The sequence below is a fragment of the Equus caballus genome, chromosome 20 (genome assembly GCF_041296265.1).
Source record: "Equus caballus isolate H_3958 breed thoroughbred chromosome 20, TB-T2T, whole genome shotgun sequence".
Lineage (NCBI taxonomy): Eukaryota > Metazoa > Chordata > Mammalia > Perissodactyla > Equidae > Equus > Equus caballus.
Window position 1 is genome coordinate 28,321,981 of NC_091703.1, and position 19,191 is coordinate 28,341,171.

General features: G+C 35.3%; 1 non-coding gene across 1 annotated transcript; it reads left to right on the forward strand.

The window, feature by feature from the left end:
• Positions 1 to 4,923: 4,923 nt before the first annotated feature.
• TRNAS-AGA (transfer RNA serine (anticodon AGA)) lies at positions 4,924 to 5,005 on the forward strand. The gene has a single exon. It is a non-coding gene; the product is annotated as a tRNA-Ser (tRNA).
• Positions 5,006 to 19,191: the final 14,186 nt, after the last annotated feature.

The following is a 19,191-nucleotide window of genomic DNA, read 5'->3' on the forward strand; positions in this document are numbered from 1 at the left end:
TAAAAACGCAAACAAGCATTTCGCGATGCATTCCTTACCTTTATTGCCTGTGTTGCATTCTATTTAGTGTCCTATTCCTTTGTCGTTTTAAAAATTCTAGTCGTGACCCATTATATTGCTTTCATGATTCTCAAATGGGTCGCGACCCACATTTTAAACTAGGAGGTGGTGTTGCCATGTTTTGCCCTACAGTAGTGCATTGTGTATGCCTACTTCAGCCAGCGCAAAGCTGCGAATGGAGCCTTAGGCCAGTCTGTCATTGTGTCCTTGGCAGAAAAGAATCCAACAGGAGTCGGTAGGCTTTTATATCTTTAAATGTGTGCCCCACGCACTTTACGTGCTTCCTTGCGACCCCAGCATTTGCATAGAGGGGCTAAGGTCAAGTCACTCAGCCTGTTGGCTGACAAAACTCTAAACTTGAAAATTCTAACACTGAGTGTATGAAAACAAAGTCAAAGGAAAGGGAACAATATCTAGAAGTCTCTAAGAGCAGATTTCAGGAAAGATCTACTGTAGGACCTAGAAAATTTCAGGAAAAAATTTGGTATTCCCAGTAGATTGCAAGAAGACATGGCTTGAATGAAACAAGAATGAAAGCTGTGAGAGAACAGGCTGAAATAAAGACACTAGATGAAAAAGGATTAAAACATATGGCAAAAATATTTAAGATGCAGCAACATAATTAAAATCATACTGGAGAAGAACTGAATCAATGTTGTGGAAAAGTGAATCACACTTTTATGTGTAGGATATTCTTTTAAAGCTCCTCCATGATTCAAAAGAAAAAGATGAATGAAATAAAGGAGAATGGAGTAATAGATATAAAAGACAGAGGATGTGGATATTGGTCATCAGGAAGGAGAGATAGTATGAAATCAGCTGCCATTTAACACTTTCTGTGTGTCAGGCAGTGTTCTAAGTGCTTTATATCTATTAACTTATTTAATTCTTAAAACAACCTATTGAAGTTATTTCTGTGTTATTATTCATACTTTACAAAAAAGGAAACTGAGGCACAGGTAACTAGCCCAAGGTCACATAGCCAGTAAATGAAGAAGCTAGGACTTGAATTTAGTAATTTGGTCTCAAGCTCTCACTTTTAATCTCTAACACTAGTAACGAGATGAACAATTTCCTGAGTTTAAGAAAGAATATGTCTTTTATTCATTGCTTGTGGGAGCGCAAAATGGTACAACTACTTTGGAAGACAGTTTGGCAGTGTCTTACAAAACTAAACACACTCTTACAACATGATCCAGCAATTACACTCTTTGGTATTTATCCAAATGAATTGAAAACTTACATCCACACAAAAACCTAATTGCCAAAACTTGGAAGCAACCAAGATGCCCTTCAATAAGTGAATGGATAAATAGATGGTGGTACATCCATACAATGGAATATTATTCAGCAATGAAAAGAAATGAGCTATCAAGCTAACAAGAAACACAAAAAAACATTAAATACATATTGATGAGTGAAAGAAGTTAATGCGAAAAGGCTACATATTGTATGATTCCAATTATATAACATTCTGGAAAAGGCAAAACTATGGTTGGGGGAGGGAAGAAAGGATGAAGACATGGAGCACGGGAGATTTTTAGGGCAGTGAAACTACTCTGTATGATACTGTAATGGTGGATCTGTCATTATACATTTGTCAAAACCCATAGAATGTACAACAGAGAGTGAACCCTTGATGTAAACTATAGTCTTTAGTTAATAATAATTTATAATAATAATTTATTAATTAACTTGTCAATTGTAACAAAGTTACCACCCTAATGCAAGATGTCAATAATAAGGAAAACTGCAGGTGGGGGAACGAGGGTATATGGGAACTCTGTATTTTCTGCTCAATTTTTGTGTAAATCTAAAGCTGTTAAAAAATAATAAAGTGTTGGGGCCAGCCCCGTGGCCGAGTGGTTAAGTTCACCCTCTCCTCTTTGGCGGCCCAGGGTTTCGCTGGTTCGGATCCTGGGCACGGACATGGCACCACTCATCAGGCCATGTTGAGGAGGCATCTCACATGCCACAGCCAGAAGGATCCACAACTAAAATATACAACTGTCTACTTGGGGGATTTGGGGAGAAAAAGCAACTAAAAAAGAAAGAAGAAGATTGGCAACAATTGTTAGCTCAGGTGCCAATCTTTAAAAAGAAATTATAATAATAACAACGTGTATTAATTAAAAATATATGATTGTTAAAGGTGCTTCTGGTAAGGACTCAGGAGGAAATGAGGCACATGTAATTAGAAGCTGGAAGAAAAGTGATTCTTGTTATAAAGTGGCAAAATGTGGCTGAATTGTGCTCTACAGTTGGGTGGAAAACAGAACTTCTTAACAATAAGCTTGAATATTTAGCTGAGGAGATTTCCAAGCAAAGTGTGGAAGGTGCAGCCTGGTTCTCTTTGCTGTTTATAGTAAAATGTGTGAGGAAAGAACTGTTAAGCAAATGGAACCATTTTTTTGATGGTTTGGAAATTTTTCAGCCACACTTTATACAAATAAGGCTTCGAATACATATTGAGGATAACAGAAAGAAATATATATATAATTCCTGTCCTCAGTGACTACTCTATCTAGTTTTAGCCACTAGGTCTACACATAAAAAACTAAGCAACCATAGGAAGCAACATATTACTCCCTAAGTGTATAGGCAAAATATGAATTGAGTACCTACTATATGCCAAGCACCAATAAGAAACACTATCTGCATAGAAGGTATAATTTAGTGAATAAAAGACAAAGTTTATTGAGTTTTTACTTGGTGCCAAGCTCTAAACACTTTGCTTGAATTAGTTCATTTAATTATCTCAAGGTGCCAAATAAAGAACAGAAAAGGATGGAAATTCACAGAAAATGCATAGATTAATAATTTAAGATACAACCCTGCCTTAGTAATGTGCCTTTTTGCACAATGGATAGGATTTGGGTATTAATCAAATTTTTGTTTTTACTCGAAAAATACATAATGAATATCTTAGTGTGTGTCACCAATAAATAGTCATATATAACATACCTTTTTGTGGCAGCAAAAGTATTACATCTTACTGATGAAGGATTTTTTTAAAAGAGAAATATTTACTGAAGTTTAACAGACATACAAAAAAGAATATGAGAGTGAACAACTCAATATATTTACACAAGGCAAGCACACCAATATACCCAGCATCCAATTTGAGAACCACAATCATTACCAGAATCCCAGAAATTCCCCCTAAGGGTAGAGGAAAACTCCCAGTCACTACTTCCCAAGGGTAATTATTATCCTGATTTCTAATACTGTAGATGAGTTTCACCTGTTTTTGAACTTTCTAAAGTTGGAATGCACTATGGTATGCATTCTTTTGTGTGTAGCTTTTCCCCACTCAATATTAGTTTGTATGATTTCATCAATGTGGTTGTGTGTACTTGCAGTTTCTTCACTCTCTTCATGGTGTGGTATTCCATTGTATGAAAAAAAACCCTCACAATTTGTCTTTTCCACTGTAGATGGACATTTGGTTTGTTTCCAGTCTAGGACTAAAATAATAACTATTTTGTTTCCTGCAATTCAACCTTCACTCTTCCTTTGCCAAGATCCAGTCTGCCATTTAAAAGAAAATTTTCAGTCCAGTAAAACGAAGTTGCAGCCGTGTCCACCCCTTGTTCATTGTTACCATAAAACAAACAACATGCTGATTAATAATGTTAGTTCAAATGCATCACTAATTGCTTTCTATTTTGCAGGTTTTTCTTTTAAGCACAAGAGGTTTTTGGTATTTCTTCAGTACCTAATTTCAATCAAAGCTAGCATTCCAAATGACTTTAGCAAGGAAAAAAAATCATATATGCTTGACAAAAATCTGTACACCAAATAAAAGGATGTGATGTGTATAAATTATGGACAGCAATCTTCTATACATAATTTATATCAAAGCTGCTTCGTGCCTATCTCTTCAGAGCATGTTGTTTCCCATAAAACCATTGATTTCTTGTTTCTCTCCCTTCTTCCTTAGTGTCACTCTCTTCTCTCCCTCTCTTTTCTTATCCCTCTTCCTCATCTCTCTGTTTAGGCGACGTGACTTCTCCATTTGCTATCGTTTTCCTCTTTTCTGAAATTAGTATGTGATACCAAGAAATAGACAAAAGCCAATAAAAGTAATCTATGCACCCAACCGGCTCAGGAAAACACGTGACCCACAGCTTTAGACTCTGAGACCCCAACATAAGAAGGAGGAAAGAAAACATACTGGCCTTGGTTAAATTTTAAGAAAATGAACTCTTGCTTTGGTCAAAAATCAAACTAGGATCATCCGTTTGGAAGGTAGCCAGGTTCCAGGGGGGACAGGAACTCACGAACCATTTATAAATTTCGTTTTTCACCCGACTGTAGCGTGGAAGCGCATTGTGCAATGCAAAGCACTGTGCAAACCCTACAGGATTGATGCTCTTAGGATTGATGTAGGCCTAGGCGCTTACTGACGCCACTGCAAGGGGGTGCCGGAAGCTTTTTCAGAGGAATAAAGTCCCTCTCTGAAAGCCATTAGCCTTTATCAAGGAGCCTCAATGCCTGGAAGTTCCAAACAAAGGGTACATGAATCAGGCCTAGAACTAGGATGAGAGTCTGATTCCATTTCGTTGAGAAGTCTGTTTGGTTTCAGATGAGGATAATACAGAAGCCTAAGTCGTTTGGGGAAACTATTACTGATTCCGTGAGGACTTCTCTTCTAATGCTCTCCATTCTCGCGGCTGCCCAAGAGAGGCTGATCTCCATGCCAAACTTGCACTTCAACTGAGGGTTTCTATTCAATTCATAGAGTATGTTTTCTTGTGCCAGGGGCCATTTTTATCCTGACTTGTTTTCCCTTTCGCTCTTGTGGTAGGTCACCTGAAGGAATTTCTTTTTGAGGATTGACATAGGGAGCCAGTTGTTCAGGTAGTCGTGGCCGAGTGGTTAAGGCGATGGACTAGAAATCCATTGGGGTTTCCCCGCGCAGGTTCGAATCCTGCCGACTACGTGGTGCTTTTTCTCTGTTCCAGGCAAACTCACCATGTGGCTTCTGCGTGACACGCAGGGAACAGACTTTTCTTTCCTTCTTACGTTCCCCTACAGTCTTCTTTTCCTTCGCCTCTGCATTGCCTGCCTTCGAAACCCTGCTTCTTAAAGCCTCAGTAGAATCAACTTACGCCTCTTTTAGGGTTTAACGACTCCCTGCTGTGTTCGCTAGGATTCAGATAAAGGTTGTGAGTGAAGACAGAAACCAGTGCATCAACAAAGTAAACTAGAGAGGGCACTTTTTATCTTTCCCTTTTGCCTTTTAAGTCTCTCACTTAGCGCCATCTCCCGCAGTCCCACCGCGCTGCCTGTTCCCGGAAGTGAGGGAGGGACTGGAGTGGACTCAAGGCTACACGTGCACACGTTCGGCCCGGACGCTGAATCGTGTTGTGTAAGGCTGATGGGGGAAACGTAGCCTGCGGAGCAAAGGAATAAGGACAACATTGAGTAGCTTTATGAGGATTTCTTAGAACAGCATTCTTGTCCTTTTCCTTGTTAGTGTGGTAGTGCGTATCTCTGCTTGTCACGCGGGAGACCAGGGTTCGATCTTCCTGGAGAGGAGAAAAGTTTGATTCTTAGAAAGTACCTTCCGGTGGTCACTTTCTCTGTTCTTCCGGTCAAATGCGTACCAACAAAATAGTCAGTGACGTAGTATTCAGTAGTATGAAGAGGAAACCAGCATCTCTACAGTGGAGAAATCGGGTATAGGTACTTCTCCAACCAAGTGATTCAACCAGTTTTGGGACAAGCCAAATTTACCTCCTGATGTGATAAATGTCACTTTTGTGCTACTGCTGGCAAAAAATGCGTAATCTGACTCTAATCAGAGGAAATGTCAAACTCAAATTAAAGGTACGTTCTACAAAATAACTGAATTATACTCCTCAAAAATAGCAATACATATTATGAAACACAAAGAAAGATTAAATGTTCCAGACTAAAGACAACTGAATGCAGCACATGACCTGTGACTTTTTTTTTTTTTTTTTTTGCTATAGAGGATATTATTGAAACAATTGGTGAAATTCGAATAAAGCTTGTAGATTAAATAATATTATTTTATCAGTATTAATTCTTCTATGGTTATATAAAAGAATTCCTTTGTCTTAAGAAAATACTGGAATATTTAAGGGTAAAGGGGTGTTTTCAAACTCAGTGTTATACAGTTTGGAAAAAAGTATATATGTATATACATAAATGCTTTTCTCTCATATATATAACAGAGAAAGAGAAAAGGAAAAGAATACAGTAATATGCTAAATATGCTAACATTTGGGGAACAGGGTAAAACGTAGCCAGGAATTCTCCATATTCTTGTAACTTTTCTGTCAATCTGAAGTTATTTCAAAGTTAAAGTATTTCAAAATAAAAGATCAAAAGATGAAAAGGACTAAAAACCCTAAATGAAAAATATGTTCATCAAAATTTATAGGCACAAATATACAGTTTGAACCATAGATATGAAAGAGGTAAGGAGTAAATTAATGAATAGGAGTTTAGAACTGATGAAGGAATGAAATGCAAAATGCTATAGTGAGCAAGGAAATTCCTAACAAATGAGAAAAGCTAAATAAAGAATGTGCCTAAAACAACATTGTTTAATAATGACTACGTTTTGAGATATGAAAACAAGATAGTAATAAGATTCAAACAGCAATAACATGTAAGATGAGAAGGTGTGACCAAATCCAAATCATTCTACATTCCCTTATAATGACAAATAAGGTTAGAATTAGAAATACACTCAATACATACTTTGGACTAGTTGCTGAATGGATGAGTGTTAAAATCAGTATTTCTGTGAGCCATGTTCAAAGCCAAACAGTTTTTAAATGAAGGAACAGCCTCCCAAGATATAAGAATGAATCTGAAATTTTAATTTAAAATTTGTTATTAACATTTTGTCATGAAATTTTGGTAGTCTAATTTAAAAGTTAATATTATTTTGCAACCACTAGATTATTTCTTCAGTAACTCAACCACACAGTTGAGGGATCGATGTTCCTTCCTTTTCACCTAACAAATTGAATCTCATTTGTCTTTAACTATTATTTATTTTCTTCAGAGACAAAATATTCTTTTTTTTATGGACAAAAAATGATTCATCATAGATAAGAACTATAAAGGCACCGATGAGCAATCAATGTGGGCAGAGCTTGAAGGGCTATAATCCTTGAGAGAAGAGAAACACAGGATATGAGTTGCATGAGGGCTTGCCCTTGAGGTCATGTTCTATTTTGCAGCATTTTGGAATAGACTTCAAATGGAAGGAAGCAGTTGCACTGGACTGAGGAGACACTCGTCAGTGTTTGGGGCTACCAAATCCGTAGACCCTGAGAGTCAAAATTCAGATAATGGGGGAACCACAGAGAAGGAGCTCAACTTTCTATGTATAAATTCTCCTTACATCATTGGCTAAGGCCTAAATTTCACATACTCAGGAAGATTTTCCAAAACTCTGTAGGAAAGAGCAACTGGAAGCCTAATGATCTGTAGGGATTCAGCAGCTGCGTGGTTTTGTCTCTTTCAGTTGGAGGAAACTTGGTGAACACTATCAGGTGTCATTTAAGATTTCAGAAGCTTTAACCCTTAGCAGTAAGTGACAAACTCTAGCTGTAAGACCACACAAAAGGAGTAGGGGCTAGGTCTTAAAAGTGAGGAAAGTCTAACATAGACCAATCATAACAAAGGCTCAATCTTTGTGTATTCCAGAAAGACTACCAGAAACCTTTGAATTTTTGGAAAAAAAAGCAATACATGTCTATATACTCCATGGGTCAAAGAAGAAAGTGCAATAGAAATTTTATAATATTTTGAACTGAGTGGTAACAAAAATATGGTATATCCTAATTCATTTGATGTAGCTAAAGCTGTTCTTAGATGGAAATTTTTACCTTTAACTGCATGCATTAGAACTAGTGAAAGGGTGAAATTCAGTGATCTAATTCCAGAAGTTTTAGGAAGGCAGAAACTTAAATGCAAAAAGTAGAAGGAGCTTTAAAATAAGTGCAGAAATCAACAAATGGAAAGCAGACATACGTCAGAGAAAATCTACAAAGTAAAAGGTTGATTCTTAGAAAAGATTGATAAAATAGGTATACTGTGAATAAGAGTAACCAAGAAAAAAAAAGGAGTAAGATAAAACACAAAGTGCCAGCAATAGGATTGAAATAGATGATATTCATATATATCCTAAATATACTGAAAAAGCAAGAAAGAGGTATTATAAACATCTTTATGTCAATATATGTGAAGCATTTGATGAAATGGATACAATCCTTGAAAAACACAATATATTACAACTGATACAAAAAACACGAGGAAATCTTTGTCTTATGCCTATTAAAGAAATTAAATCCACGGTTAAAAAGTCACTCATATAAACTTCCAGGCCTAGATAGATTCATTTGTGAATTCTTCTATACAAACAAGAGATAAACATCAATCTTAGAGAAACCTTTTTGGAGAAGAGAAAAAGAGAGAACATCATTCAGTTCATTTTATGGGACCAATATAACTCTGACACCAAACCTGAAAAGATACCATGAGAATGCAATACTATAGGCCAATATCTCTTATAAACATAGATTCTAAACTGTTAGCCAAAATATTAGCAAATCAAATTGAGCATATTTTTTTGAAAGCTAAAACATTATGACCAAATGGGATTTATTCTAGGAATTCAAGATTGATTTAATATTTTTAAAATGTAATTTACCACATCACTAGAATAAATACAAGAACCAAATGACCCTCTTAGCAGACAGAGAAAAAGAATTTGATAAATTCAACATCAATTCATGATTAAAAAACTTCTACAAATGATGAATAGAAGGGAATTTCTTTAGTCTAATAAAGGTTAACTATAAAATATCTGCAATGAGCCTGAGTTTGGGAACATGACAAGCATGTCTACATTATCTCTTCTGCTCAACATTGTACTGGAAGTAAAAAGCTAGTGCAATAAAACAAGAAAATAGAAATTGATATTAATATTGGGAAATAAATAAAGCCTTCATTGTTGGAAGATAATATGATTATAAATGTACAAAACTGAGAAGAATCTAAAAACTATTGGAATTAGTAAGTGAATTTACTTACTAATGGTTACTTCCTTCATGGTCAATATGTAAAATATCACACATGTTAAGATATACTAGCAACAGGAAAGTGAAAAGTAAAATTCCATTTTCAATAGCATTACAAACATTTATCAGCTAGAAATAAGTCTAACAAAAGTGTGCAAGAAGCCTACACTAAAAACTACAAAACTTTACTGAGATAAATTAAAGAAGAGCTAAATAAGTTAAGTGATATACCAGGTTTATATTTTGGAAGATTCCACAGTATTAGGATATCATTTTTTCCTAAATTGATCAATAGACTCAATGAAATTCCAATCAAAATCTCAGCAGGTATTTTTGTGGAAATTGACTGATTCCAAAATATATTTGGAAATTCAAAGGAATTTGAAAAGTCAAGTAAATATTGAAGAAGAGAAACTAAACTAGAAGACTTATGCTGCCAATTTACAAAATAGGTCCTAGGTCTATTCAGTTAAGAGCAAGGATGATCCAATAAATGATGATGCAATATTTTGATATACATATAGAATAAAATAAACTTTGAATCTTACCTCATAAACACACAATTATAAACAAAACTATTTCAAGATAGACCTTCATGTGAAAGGAAACAATAGCACAGTTCCTGGAAGAAAACATAGTAGAATATCTTCATGGACTTAGGTGAGGCAAAGATTTCTCAAACAGGACATAAAGAATCCAAGTCATAAAATAAGTTGATGAGTTAGACATTTTAGATTAAGAATGTATTGGCTGCAAAAGACACTCATTAAAAGAGTGAAAACCCAAGCCGTGGAATGGGAGGAGGGATTTGTATTTATATATACCATCAAATGACTAATATACAGATATATAAAGAACCTCCACAAATCAATAAGAATTAGACAGACAATCTAATTTGAAAATGGGCAAAACACTTTACAAGAGATTGTACAAAATTGGCAGATACTTTACAAGAGATTCAAAATGGTCAAGAAGCATATGAAAAGGCACTCAGCATCATTAGTCATCAGAGAAATGCAAATCAAAACCAAAATTAGATAGCATTACACACCCACCAGAATGGCTAAAATTAAAAATTCTAACAATGCTGATTGGTAGTAAGAACATTTTCGCATTGCTAGTAGGAGTATAAATTAGAATAACCACTTTGAAAAAATGTTTCCCTATATCTACAAAAGCTAAGCATGGTATTTCCTATGACTTGGATATTCCACTGCTTGAGTATATAACTAACATAAATAACATATACACGCATGTCCGTAACAACTTTATTTGTAATAATCAAAATTTGAAACCACCTAAATGTCCGTCTGTGGTAGAATGGAATTGTGTAATATTATACAGTCATTATAATGATTGACTACTGATACAGTAACATGGACAAATCTCACAGATATAATGTCACTCAAAAGAAGATACAGAAGAGTGCACACTTTACATTTCCACTTAGAAGAAGTGCAAAAACAGCAAAACTATTTTATGGTGATAGAAATGAGGAGAGTAATTGACCTTGCGGGAGAGGGCATGCACTGATCGGAGTGGTACAAAAGAGAGGCTTTTGTATTGCTGAAGATATTCTGTATCTTGATCATGGTGATTTTTACACAGGTATATGCATATGTTAAAATTCATCAAGCTGTATAATTAATATTTGTGCTCTTTATGGGATGTAAATTATACCTAAATTTATAAAATGAGGAAAATTAAGGCAAAATAAGGATGGTTTAACTCAAACAAAAGCAGGGAGAATTCCTCTCTAGCAGATGCACATTACAAGACATAATAAAGGACATTCTTGAGACTAAAGAAAAATAAAGAATCTGAAAATTGGAATTAATTGGTGAATTAGCATGGTAGCTGATTTCATGGTCAATATACAAAATGTCAAGTGTATTTGTATGTACCAAGAAAAGAAAGTGGAAATTAAAAATTGAAAGTTCCAATTTCAATAGCATCAAAAGTGTCAATTCCCTGGGGTAAATCTAATAAAAGATGAGAAGACAGCTACACTAAAATCTTTTATATATAACTGAAAATTAATCCAGGAGAAGTAGAATAATATAAATACTTTTCAATCTAAAAAGAGGCAAGGGAGCAGGAATTAGAGAACAATGATCACATTAGCAAAATTAAAAGAATAGCATGCAAACTCAACTAAATAAATATTTATCTTGAATGTAAGTAGACTAAATATTTGAATTAAAAGACAAAGATGGTCATAATGGAAAAAATTTACCCAAACTACATGCTCTTTATAAGGTGTACAATTTAAACATATGGATTTTTAAAAGGATTAACATTAAGGAATGTAAAAGACATATCAGAACAAGTAAGCAAAAAAGATAGACCAGAACCACTTTAATGATAATAATTGGACTTTTATAGATGTTCAAGAAAGAAGCATTACTAGAAATAATGAGGCTGTTTCATAACCTCAAGGGTAAATTTAGTAAGAAGATACTACAACCCTATATTTGTATTCTCATAATAACAGCTTCAAAGTGTAGAAAACAAAAGATTGACAGAGCTAAATGGAGGGGAAAAAACCCATAATCATACTTGAATATTTTAATACTTCTATAGAAATAACTAATGGGACAAACAGACAAAAATTTAGTAAGGAAATTTTAAGCAATAGGATTAATATTTTACCCAACTGCAGAATCTTTGTTTTTGAGGTACACATGAAACATTTAACAAAGTCGCCATATTCTGAGCATAATACAAGTCTCAACACGTTTCAAAAGATTGAGATCACACAGAGTATGTTCTCTGAGCACAGTATAATTAAATAAAAATCAGTATCAATAATATAAATAAATCAAAAATTCCAAAAAGTTTGAAAATTAAGTAATCCCATTGGTCAAATAAGTTAAAAAATTATAAAATATTTTTAACTGAATGATAATGAAAATAGGATACATCACGACTTGTGCCATGAAGATAAAACAGTGCTCAAAGTCTAATTTTTAGCTCCAAATTCACATATTAAAAGAGACGAAAAACGGAAATTTAATGATCTAAGCTTTCATTTCAAGAACCTAGCTAAAAAATCCAGTAAATTAAACTTTAAAAAGTTAGAAGGAAAAACATAATAAGAATAAAAGCTGTAATCACTGAAAAAGAAAGAAAAAATAGAGGAAATCAACAAAGCAAAAATTTGTTTTTTAATTAGTAAAATTGTTACCCCAAATCAAGACTGATTTTTTTTTAAAGAATGAAAAACAGAGAAGAAAAATCAAGGATAAAAAGAGGACTACATTCTTAACAACAAAAAAACAAACAACCCAATCAAAAAATGGGCAGAGGACATGAACAGACATTTCTCAAAAGAAGATATGAATATGGCAATAGACACATGAAAAGATGTTCATCATCGCTAATCATCAGGGAAATGCAAATCAAAACTACACTAAGATATCACCTTACACCCGTTAGATTGGCAAAAACATCCAAAACCAAGAGTGACAAATGTTGGAGAGGATGTGGAGAAAAAGGAACCCTCATACACTGTTGGTGGGAATGCAAACTGGTACAGCCACTATGGAAAACAGTATGGAGATTTCTCAAAAAGTTAAAAATAGAAATACCCTATGACCCAGCCATCCCATTACTGGGTATCTATCCTAAGAACCTGATATCAGAAATCTCAAGAGTCCGTTGCACCCCTATGTTCATGGCAGCATTATTTACAATAGCCAAGACGTGGAACCAGCCTACATGCCCAGAAACTGATGATTGGATAAAGAACATGTGGTATATATACACAATGGAATACTACTCAGCCATAAAAAAAGACAAAATTGGCCCATTCACAACAACGTGGATGGACCTCGAGGGTATTATGTTAAGCGAAATAAGCCAGTCAGAGAAAGACGAACTCTATATGACTCCACTCATAGGTGGAAGTTAGTATATTGATAAGGAGATCTGATCGGTGGTTACCAGGGAATAGGGGGGGTGGGGGGAGGGCACAGAGGGGGAAGTGGTGTACCCACAACATGACTAACAAAAATGTACAACTGAAATCTCACAAGGTTGTAATCTATCATAACATTAATAAAAAAAAAAAGAGGACTACATTAAAGATCTTATTGATATCAAGATCAGAGATAGAGGACGAAATGAATTGTTCGGGGGGAATAAAATCCATAATAGAGGATAAATTACATGTTCCTTCATAAACACAACTTACAAAAGCAGATGCAAAAAGAAATTAAAATTTCCCATACTACAAAGCTACAGTAATCAAAACAGCATGGTACTGGTACAAAAACAGGTGCACAGATCAATGGAATAGAATTGAAAGCCCAGAAATAAACCCAAACATCTGTGGACAGCAAATATTCGACAAAGGAGCTGAGGGCCTACAATGGAGAAAAGAAAGTCTCTTCAACAAATGGTGCTGGGAAAACTGGACAGCCACATTTAAAAGAATGAAAATTGACCATTCTTTTTCACTATTCACAAAAATAAACTCAAAATGGATCAAAGACCGAAAGATTAGACCTGAAACAATAAGAAGAGAATATAGGCAGTACACTCTTTGACATCAGTTTCTAAAGAATCTTTTCGGACGCCATAACTCCTCAGCTGAGAGAAACAATAGAATAAACAAATGGGACTTCATCAGACTAAAGAGCTTCTTCAAGGCAAGGGAAAACAGGATTGAAACAAAAAAAACCCCACTAATTGGGAAGAAATATTTACAAGTTATTTATCCGACAAAGGGTTAATCTCCATAATATTTAAAGAACTCACACAGCTCAACAACAAAAAATCAAACAACCCGATCAAAAAATGGGCAGGGGACATGAACAGACATTTCTCCAAAGAAGATACACGGATGGCCAATAGACACAGGGAAAGGTGCTCACCATCACTAATCATCAGGGAAATGCAAATCAAAACTACACTAAGATATCACCTTACACCTGTTAGAATGGCAAAACTAACCAAAACAAAAAGTGACAAATGTTGGAGAGGTTGTGGAGAAAAAGGAATCCTCATACACTGTTGGTGGGAATGCAAACTGGTGCAGCCATTATGGAAAACAGTATGGAGATTTCTCAAAAAATTAAAAGTAGAAATACCTTATGACCCAGCCATCCCACTACTCGGTATCTAACCAAAGAACTTGAAATCAGCAATTCCAAAAGTCCCATGCACCCCTATGTTCATGGCAGCATTATTTACAATAGCCAAGACATGGAAGCAACCTAAATGCCCATCAACTGATGATTGGATAAAGAAGATATGGTATATATATACAATGGAATACTACTCAGCCATAAAAAAAGACAAAATCGTCCCATTCACAACAACATGGATGGACCTTGAAGGTAATATGTTAAGTGAAATAAGCCAGACAGAGAAAGACGAACTCTGTATGATTCCACTCATAGGTGGAAGTTAAACATATAGACAAAGAGAATTGATTGGTGGTTACCAGGGGAAACGGGGGGTGGGGGAGGGCACAAAGGGTGAAGTGGTGCACCTACAACAGGACTAACAGTAATGTACAACTGAAATTTCACAAGGTTGTAAACTATCATAATCTTAATAAAAAGTTAAAAAAAGAAATTAAAATTTCAAATAGTCTGAAGTCTATTAAAGAAATTAAAATCATAATTACCTTCTGTATTAATTTGCTGTGGCCGCCATAACAAAATACCACAGACTGAGTGGCTTAACAACAGAAATTTATTTTCTCACAGTTCTGGAGGCTAGAAGTCCAAGAGCAAGGTATCAGGAGGTTTGGTTTCTCCTGCAGCCTCTCTCCTTGGCTTACAGATGGCCACCTTCTTGCTGTGTCCGCACATGGTCACTCCTCTGTGCTTGCTCATCCCTGGTGTGTCTTTGTGTGTCCAAATTTCCTCTTATAGGGATACCAGCCAGAGTGTATTAGTTTCCAGCCTAATAGCCTCATTTTAACTTAATCACCTCTTTAAAGACTCTATCTCCAAACATAGTCACGTTCTGAGGTACTGGAGGTTAGGACTTCAATATATAACTTTTGGGGATACACAATTCAGCCTATAACTCCTTCTGACAAAGCGAGCACTACGCAAAAGTATCTTCTCTGTTGAAATCTTAAAACAGTAAGGAAGAGCTAATATCATACATATACTCTTTCAGAAAATAGAAAAGGCAAAAACACTTCCCAATTCTTCTCGGAGGCTGGCATAATCTTCATACTAAAATCTGACAAAGATGTCACTAGAGAAGAAATTATAAATTAATCTTTGTGTTAAACATTCTAGATGCGAAACCACTAAACAAAATAAAAGCAATCACCTCCAGTAACGTACAGAAAGAACAATCAAAAGTAAAGAGGTAATGTTTGTTTTAGTAACATGAAATTTGTTTAATATAAAAAACAAGTCACTTTAAATTTATCACAAAGTGAAAGAGAAAAAGCAAATAATCTTATCAGTAGATGCAGGAAAAGCATTTGACAAAATTCAGTGCCACTCTTTTAAAATTTTTAGCAGTCTAGGAATAGAAAGGAGACTTCTTAATCTCATAATTCATATAAACAAAATCCTACATCTAACATCCTAATTATGGTAAATATTTATCACTTTCTCCCAGAAATTGGGACCAAGACAAACATGACTGCTATTCAACATAGTATTGGAGATTTTAGCAGATGAAATAAGACAAGGCAAAAAATTACAAGATATTAAAATGGGAAATGAAGAAGTAAAACTGTCGTCATTTGAAGTTGATATGATTATGTGCTCAGAAAATTCCAAAAATCTATGAATTATTAGCATTATTAAGTAAAAATAGCAAATTTGATGGATACAAAACTCAATTTTCAAATATATGTTGTACTGACAGAAATAGACAATTTTTTAAAATGTCATTTACAATAGCAAGAAAACTATCAATAACATAATAGATATAACAATAAATGTAATAAAAATGTGCAACAGGGCTACATTAATAGCTCCAAATCACTGTGCAGAGAATTTTTTTAAATATCTAGATAAATGAAAGGATATACCATATTCATTGATTGAAAGACTCAGATTCCATGTAATTGAAATAAAATATTTAAACAGAACTTTTGGTAGAGTTAACAAACTGTCTCTAAAATGTATGTGCAAGTGGAAAGAACTTGAATAGGAAAGGAAATCTTGCAGAGGAAGTACAAATCTGGAGGACTTTTGCTACCACGTAACAAGGCTTATTCTAAAGGTAAACTAATTAAGAAAGTGTGTTACTGACATACAGATAAACAAAGAGATCAACAGAACAAAATAGGTATGTCCATAAAAAAATGACATACGTTTAACAAAGTGTCTTCGCAATTCGCTGGGGAAACTGATAAATTTTTCAAGAGGTGGTGCTTCGTCAACTGAATATACAAAGGAAAACAATGTGGACATTGATCTCTTCTGTAAACTATTCCCTAAGCTAATTTAAGATGGATTAAAGACCTAAATGTTCAAGGTAAAACAATGAAAGTTATAGAGGAAAACAGGAGACTATCTTCATGAACTTTGGGTTGGCAAAGAGGTCCTGTTTAATAAGAACAAAAAGCAAAAACCATAAAAACAATTGATAAATTGGACTTCTTTAAATTTAAGAACTTTAGTACCTCCAAAGACACTATTAGCAGTGTGAAAAGGCACAGAGTAGAAGAAGATATTTGTAATACATATATCTGACAAAAGTCGTATGTCTAGAATGTATAAAGAACTCCTTAAATCAATAAGAAAAAAGACTATGCTATCTGCAAGAAATCAGATGGTAGGAATCTGGGTAGTCTCCTAGGGCAGTGGCTGACACAGTGGTCTCTAACAGTAGAGTCCTCTTTCAAGGACAGTGACAGTCAACTTCCCCTCAGGGTGATACTGACAAATTATTGTTAATCCTGTGGGCAGGCCCCCCATTTTTGGCAGTAACCATCTATTTCTATCTCCTTCAGGTGATTCTTCCCACACTATAGAGGCTAGAAAGTTAAAACTACATTTCCCTATCTCCCTTTCAGCTAGGGTTCTAAGTGTGACTTAAGCTTTGCCTTGGAGTTTTCAAATGTGGAAATGAGCCAACTTCTGGTTCATTGTTTTTTGTGCTGACAAGACAAGAATTGTCATGGACTTGTTGGAATTTTCTGCAAGGTAAGGCACATCCATTGTGTTGCTAATTCACATCTAGGAGGCATGGTGTGCTCCAGAACATGTGTTTCTCAAAGTGTGGTCCCCAGACCAGCACCAGCAGCAGCATTTGACAACTTGTTGAGAAATGTAAATTGCTTTCTGACTGTTCCGTATTTTCTTAGCTTCTGCGTTTGTCCATTTGGTACCCGTTAATCACAGGGCCAAATTAACTGCCAGAGTTGTTTACATCACCTGCAATCCAGAGCCCATGGTCTGAACCACCTCCTTTATCTAACTCTCTCACACTAAGCCAATATTGCCTGTGTCCTACATCAGCCCAGAGCCAGGTAACAGACAACTAGGGATAGCTCCCATGCCCTAAAGCTCAAAGAATTATTCAAATTAGCCAATACTAAACTGACCTGCTTTTTCTTTCCTGTGGAAATCTCAGTAGAGACTGTGGCTTATGCTTTCCCCTTTCTCTTTTCTGCCTCTTGACCAAAACTGGTGCCTCCCTCTGTGGCCCTATGTGGTGTGCCATGCCTCTCATTTCTAGGGTAACTATGAGTAACATTAAACTTTTCTTTCAATGGTTTTGACTTCTCCTTGTCATCACTCTGTTCCCTTTACAAATTAAGACCCAGGCTGACTTGCTTTCTGTCATGATAGATAGCTGTCCTGCTAAATTTGGAGAACCACTGCCCTAGAGAGAATATTGTAGTGCCAATCTCTGCTGTATAGTTCAGGCAATACATGCCTGAAATCAATGATTCCAGTGGCAGCATCCTCATTTCCTACTTTCTTGATTGTAGACACAATAGCAGCCTCTCTGGGAGGACATTTCTGCAGGGTTGTTTCGGGAATCATTTCCGCAGGGCTGGATTAGAGCTGGCACCTCCCCCTACCCCTCTTTTAAAAAAATTTTGTAAGCTTCTGCAATTCTTTATTAATCCCTTCTGCTTAAAACAACTTGAGAGGCTTTGTTTTTTAAGTAATTTTTTATTGACATATAGTATAATGCAGTAGTGAAGCAGAAAAGTACATAAACCCTGATTATACAGCTCAAGCAATTTTTACAAAGTGAACAATATCTATGTACCCAGCACCCAGAATGAGAAACAACAATTCCCAACATCTCCAGCAGGCGCCCCATGGACTGTCTCAGCCATGACTACCTTCAACAATCACTTCCTGATTCCTAACATCATAGATTTGTTCTGCCTGTTTTGAACTATATATGACAAGATTGAAACTGTCAAGGATCTCTGTTCATTGTATTCTAAGTAAAAAAAAGAAAAAACAAATTCAGTGTGCATTAATCACAGCCACTTTCCTTTTTTGATGGGATATTTTTTAAACCATGAAACGTTTGTGTTATTTCTTCAGTATTTAACTTCCTTCAAACTAGAGATCCAAAGAAATTTACCTAAAACGTTATATTCTTGTTTAAAACGAGGAGACCAAATAAAAGGGCCATGATATGACTAACTGTGGCAACATCTATAACACAACTTACATTTTACTTAAAATTTGCATTTAGTCATGCCGTAACCTGGCATGATTTTTAAAGAATGTTTATGTGATTGATACTCATTTTGATAGAAAAGACAGTTTATATAATAGACTGCTCAGTTAAATATGGATTCTGGCTCCTTACCCAAAACTCGACTTAATAGACTCCACTCCATTAAACCATAGGTTTCTTAGAGTTGATTTTACGTCAGTAGAAATGCAGTCTTTCTTCACCCCCTCCCCACCATTTCACTCTTCACTCCTCTTCTCCGTCCTTTTCTTCTTTGTTTAGATGATAGAATAAATCCTTCTTTCTTTGATCTCTCTTCCTCTTTCTCCTTCTTTTAAAAATTAGATTAAGATTTTCTAAGCAAGATAGACAAAAACAGTTTCAAGACTTGGCAAAAACACTGTGACTGAGCAACTGAGGTCGAAAT